Source organism: Macaca mulatta, chromosome 1, assembly GCF_049350105.2.
Source record: "Macaca mulatta isolate MMU2019108-1 chromosome 1, T2T-MMU8v2.0, whole genome shotgun sequence".
Taxonomy (NCBI): Eukaryota; Metazoa; Chordata; class Mammalia; order Primates; family Cercopithecidae; genus Macaca; species Macaca mulatta.
In genome coordinates, this window is record NC_133406.1 from 20931233 (window position 1) to 20937861 (window position 6629).

At 36.2% G+C, this 6629-nt stretch overlaps 1 long non-coding RNA gene across 1 annotated transcript in view; it reads left to right on the forward strand.

The window, feature by feature from the left end:
- LOC106994960 (uncharacterized) overlaps window positions 1-5758 on the forward strand; it is a 52133-nt gene extending 46375 nt beyond the window's left edge. Inside the window, exon 4 of the long non-coding RNA XR_001441665.3 lies at window positions 3540-5758. This is a non-coding gene — a long non-coding RNA (uncharacterized LOC106994960). The remainder of the gene's footprint in view (window positions 1-3539) is intronic.
- Window positions 5759-6629: the final 871 nt, after the last annotated feature.

Sequence of the window (6629 nt, forward strand, 5' to 3'; positions counted from 1 at the left end):
CAGACCAATTTAGACTCCTAACAGAAATGTATGAGAGCCTCATTTTCCCCAATATACAACATTTGCCAGGCTTTAATTTCTTCCAGTGACAAGCAAAAAATACCAAGTATTTTTCATTTGTACATTTCTAATTACTAGGGAATTTGAGCTTCCATTCACATACATATTGGCCATTTTAATTTTTCTTCCATTAGTTGTATATTCCCATGCTTTAAACAATTTAATTATCTGACTTTTTAATATTGGTGTGCAAGAATTCTGTATAAAAATAATGAAACTAAATATGGAAGAAAGGAGAAAAGAAAAGTAGAAATAGATCATTGATTGTTGTAGAAGCTGTTAAAGAATACCAATAAAATTGGATAAACCAGATGACAGGCTAAATAAGAAAACAGGAGATGAAAGGCACTAAGAAAAGTATATATACAAAGGTAACCGTTAGAACAGAAATATAAATCCTCCTAAATATCAAAAAATAAAAAAAGAAAGATTAAAAGACAAAGAATAAATAGTTCATAGAGAATGAAATATAGAAAATATCATAAAAGACACACAATTATACAATATTGTGTGATAGAATTTTAGAGGAAACATTTATCAGTAAATGTAAATGTTCATAAATTTTCCATTAAAAGAAAAGTTTTAGTTAGGCTTACAAATAAAACCCAGCCTGGGTAACAAAATGAGACCCCATCTCTACAAAAGTAATTTTTAAGAAAGGTAGCCAGGCATGGTGGTGGATGCCTGTAGTGCCAGCTACTCAGTAGGCTGAGGCAGGAGGATTACTTGAGCCCAGGAGTTCAAGGCTGCAGTGAGCCATGATAGTGTACACTCCAACCTTGGGTAACAGAGCAAGACTCCATCTCCATTTAAAGAAAAAAAGTAAGAAGTAAGACCTAACTCTGTTCTGCATACAAAGGACATACCTAAAACAAAGTTATTTAGAAAGACTAAACATAAAGAAATGGACAAGGGTATAACTGACATAAACAACAAGAAAGCAAGAGAAGTAAACCTGACAGAAGATAAATCCAAGCCAAAATGTACTGAACATAACAAAGGCAAATACTTTTTAAGGCTTAAAAGCCACAACTTAAAATGGAAATATTAAATATAAATATTTTTGCACAAAATAACACAGCGACTACCTTTCTGGTACATAGAAACACACTAATAATCAGAGACTGGCCTGCCTTATTCTTAGTACAAGAAAGAGAACAAAAAATAAGTATTATGGTCAAACACACACACACACACACACACACACACACACACACACACGTAGTTCTTATGGATATATATCAAACTCCACACCCTGCTAATAGAGAATCTAACTTCTTCTCAAATACCTGTGAAATATTAACAGAAAATTAGAGTATAATAATTCAAAAAGAAAATTAGTAAGTCCAATTAAGTAGAAATATTACAAACAATGTTCTGTGATTGCAATGAAATAAAATTAGCTGTGATTAACAAAACTTAAAAGCCCCTTCCTCCTGGAAATTCAAAAACTTTCTATTAAATAACTGAGTGAAAAGAAGAAATACAAATTGAAATTACAGAATATCTTTATCTTACGCTAAATTTCCATGTGTACTTAAGTCTATTCCTGGACTATTCTTTTCCACCAGTATATTTGTCCTTTCATATACCAGTAGAATACTGTTTTAATTATGCAAGATTGGTAGTGTGTTTACTGTCTAGGCATTCATGTATGTTCATTCTTTTCAAGTTGAACCTTAGTATCAAGTCATTTTACTCCCTAAAAAACGCTTGTTGAAATTTTTATTAGGACTGTGTTAAATTTATAAATGAATTTAGGGAGAGCTGACATCTTTATAACATTGAATGAGCCTATCCAAAGACAGGAATATCTTACCATTTGTTTGAGTCTACTTGTGTATCTGCCAAGAGTGTTTTATAATTTTCCTTTTGTCGGTTTTATATGTTTCTTGCTAAGTTTATCCCTAAGTATTTAATCTTCTTTGCTTCTATTATAATTGGAATTTTCTCTACCATTATGTCATCTAATTAATTTCTTATTAATTGTGTGTATTAATCGTGTGTGTGTGTATATATATAGATATATCTATCTAACAATATATATATATTTTGAGACAGAGTCTCACTCTGTTGCCCAGACTGAAGTGCAGTGGCATGATCTTGGCTCACTGCAACCTTCGCCTCCCAGGTTCAAGCAATTCTTCTGCTTCAGCCTCCCAAGTGGCTGGGACTACAGGCACATGGCACCATGCTTGGCTAACTTTTGTGTTTTTAGTAGAGACGGAGTTTCACCATATTGGCCAGGCTGGTCTCAAACTCCTGACCTCATGATCTGCCTGCCTCAGCCTCCCAAAGTGCTGGGATTACAGGTGTGAGCCACTGTGCCTAGCCTATTAATTGTATATTATGATACCTCACTGAATTATATTATTGTTCAAGGTAGTTTTATTGTCAATTCTCTATGGTATTTGAGGCCTGCTGTCATGCCTTCTGCAAAAAGGGATGGTTTTCTTTTTCTTTACCGAATTGTATGACTCTAATTGATTTTATTTGATTATGTTATCTAATATCTATAGTACAGTATTGAGAAGGGCATGTTTTTGCCTTATTCCTGATATTAGTGAACATTTTCTAGTGTTTCCTTGTTAAGTATGATATTTATTTTAAAATTACAACTGTAATTTTCTTTTTCTTTTCTTTCTTTTGTTTTGGTATGTCTTTATTTTATTTATTTATTTAGAGACATGGTCTGGCTCTATCAGCCAGGCTGTAGTGCAGTGGTGCAATCTCAGTTCACTACAACCTTTACCTGTCAGGCTCAAGTCATCCTCCCACCTCAACTTCCCAAGTTGCTGGGACTACAGGTATGCATCGCCATGCCCAACTAATTTTCTTTATTTTGTTGTTGTTGTATTTTTTGGGGTACCGATAGGGTTTCACCATGTTGCCCATGCTGGTCTCGAGCTCCTGGGCTCAGGCAATCCACGTGCCTCGTCCTGTCAAAGTGCTGGGCTTACAGGCATGAGCCACCCACCACACCAGGCTGTATGTCTTCATTCTTAGTAAAGAATTATCAATTATTTCTGAATTAAACATTTTAATGACTATACATTTTATTTCTAAGATTTCTATTTGGCTCTTTTGAATAACTGTTCTTGTTCTAGTTTTATGAATATAATGGCCTGGCTTAGTTGCCTTGAATTTTTAAAAAACACTTTTAAAGGATTCCAGTGACTTTTTAGGAGGCAGTATAATATAGTGGTTAAGAGTGCGGACTGAAGAAAGAGAAAAAGTGTCCAATTCAAACTATAGTTCTATCACTTTCTAACTGTGACACTGGGCAAATTACTTAACATTTGAGCACCTCAGTATTTTCTATAAAGTGAAATTAAAGGAGACAATGCCTAAAAGCGTTTATAACAGTGCCTTACACACAATGAGCACTCAATGAAGATTTGCTATTGAAATTACCATCGTGCTATTTAAAATTTTTTCCATGACACTGAATTTACTCATGGCTGTTAATTTCTGTCTAGGGTTTTATCTTTTGTGGAACTACCTCCTGTAAGAGTTTTCTCCCAAGATAGACTACATGAAGGTCAGGTCTCTACATTGGCTATGCCTGACTCTACTGTGTACACTGGCTTTTTAAACCTGGTCGTATGTTGGTGTCTTGGTTGGAATCTGGAGAATGGAGTAGGGGAATGAATAGCTTAAATCTGGATTATGCATATGGAAGACCCAAGCTAGGAGCATTTAGGAATCCTAAATTAAGCCAGGAGTAAACAGGGGTGAGATGGGTACGGTTTGATTCAGGTTTATCTAAGCTAGTTGACTGAAAAAGTATCTTGAAGATTATGATGTCGGAGAAGTTGTGGGTGCAGAACTCCATTTGTAAGAAATTTGCTAGTGAATGGGAGTTGAGGTAGTTAAAGCAATGAGCAAAGATTTCTTTTTTCAGGAGGTTAAGGGTGATTGGAAGGAGAGAAATGATGTTAACTAAAGGAGCCATAAGGTTAATTATTTTTAATAGGAGAATGAGATGTGAGCAGAGTGAATGGAGTGGGAAGGCTGAGGTTTGGAAATGTGTAGGTCCATTCTGAGACAAAGTGAAAAGAAAATTAATAAAATGATTATTCTAAGAAAACTTATTACGGGAACAAAAGGTGAGGGGGCTGGGGTTTTTTTGGTAACTCCTTAGTTGAGGAGGTGGTGAAGGTATAGAAGCTTTAGAAGGATTCTCACTGGCTGTCTTTGCTTGGTTCATGAAAGAATTGTGACTGGAAAACTCATATTTTGTTACATTATTAAATGTTTTGATAGAATTTTCTCTGGGGGGTGGCCTCACTGTATCTAAACCCCACTCAACTATAGAGTAAGATAATTCTAATGGAAATTCCAGGAATCTTTCACCACATACGATATATGAGAAGTAGGATGGAGTTGGGTTCAGGCTCCATGCTTTTTGCCTCTGGATAATATTTATAAACAAGGAGTCCTACTCTGTCTCTAAAAAGAACAGTCAACATAGTTTTATGAGAGCTGCTTTTCTGGTATAATTACTCTAATGTTGTATTTATCCTCAAGGTCAGTAGTGGCCATTAAAAAAGCTGTCCCTTTCCCTGGAGAACAGCATCCTCCCCCGACAAATAATTTCTGTTGGAAGAACATTCTGTAAGTCCATGTTCTCACTACAAATATTATCCAGTGTAGCACTGAAGGACGTTTTAAAAACAAAGTCCTTTTGGATCTCTCTGAGCCAAAATGTCTTAGACTTAATTCCTTTTCCACAAAATAAGAAACATCTTTTGGATTGAGGATTAGTCTTGCAATTCCTAATCTCCTTCTTCACAGATGTTTTTATTTAGTTTTGGTCCCCGTGTCTGAATGAGGGATTTGAATAGATGGCCTCTAAGTTCCCTTCCATTTCTAACATGCTGACTCTTTGAGTCTGGGTGATTACAGCTATTGTGTCTTATTTCCTTGGTATACACTAAGCTTCTTGAGGATAAATAGGGAACATGTTTTATTTATCTTTGGGTCCCCCAAAACATGTAGGCTGGAGAGCCTGTATAAGTAAATCTCTGTTACTGAAAAAAAATGTAAGTTAGTTAAATAAATAGGAATACCCACAAATATCATAGCATAGCCTAGAAATATTTTCTTAATGAGAAGTAGAAAAGAAAGGCTCTTCCAGGTGGACAAAACACCTAAGTACATGGTTTGATTCTCAAAGCACCAAGGCAGAGGCACTGGCTCATCAGATAACCAAACTCTTCTGGCCGTGTGCTTTTGTGCAGAACCCAACCTCCATAACTGTGCTGGGCATGCCTGCCACTGACACACAGCATCTTAGCTCCAGTGAAGCCTGAGGAGCAGGCTTCCTCATAGCTCCCTCATGGTTCTGCATGTAAGTCAAGGGGACAGCTGTCCTGGGAGCCACTACACCACTAACCTAAGTATCTAGACCACAGCCACAAAATGATATACAACCTCCTCCAATATACTGTTAGGGATCAACACCACCCTATATTATGTCTCTGTTTACCTCAGACACCGGCAGAAGCCTCACCATTCCTCAACTATTAATCTCACAGTATTTTGTTCCAATTCCTTTTTCTCTTATATCCATATCACTGGTCCTCCTATATCTGTGTCTTTATGAATTAGCTTACTCTCCCTATCTTTTTCTTCTTCTCTTTTCATTTCTACCACTTCCTGGACTTCAATGAAATTGAACTGTACCTCAAATAAGAAAAAATAAATATAGTTTTCTTTACTTGTATCCTGTGGATCTCAGGATCAAAAAGTAATTTAGTCTTCCCTTTTGCTATACATGGTTATTTTCAGATTAACAAGCCTCCTTGGTTTCACAAAATTAATTTATCCATTAAAACTCACGTCCTGGATATAACACATGGCAGATACTATTAGTTGCTACGCATTCCTTGCTTTTCTCCAAAAGAAAGAAAACTGATTTTGAATGGAGCAAAAATATGCCCAGGTTTAAAGGAAAAATTAAAATTTAAATTGAAGCTAAGATTAGCTATGTCACATGGTTTTAGTTAATGTGGTGAAAACAGAAAATACTGGACAGAATTCGCAAGAACTCACTTGAAATGGGGGAAGAGTCAGCTGGCTCTCTCATTTTGTACCCCTCCTCTCTGTTCTTGCTGAGTGTAATGCTAACTTGATGATGGATCTTGATAACCATGAGGCAGCAGGTGTGGAGGCAAAAACCACAAGCTAAAGATGGTTTAAAGGAAGGATAAAAGGAGGCTATTGCCATAATGTGGCTACTGTTATCAGCCTGGAGAGCTTACATCCAGGCTTCTGGTTATGCAATGAAAACAAAACTCTTTCTTTATTTAATCCATGTTTGAAGCTAAATAAAACAAAACTGTCTTCTCCCTCCTGGCTTTTCCTCCTATGCTCCAAGAACTTCAACTGCAAGATCACAATCTTCCATTCATTGTGTCATCTGTATTCAGGGGAAAGCCCCCCTGAATCTCCCTTCAGTTGACATTTCCACCAGGGATTTAAAAACACTCATTTATAATTAGCTTTGCGTCAGTCACTCCACCAATGATTCACTCAGAATTTCATCATTACCAGAAACTTCTCCA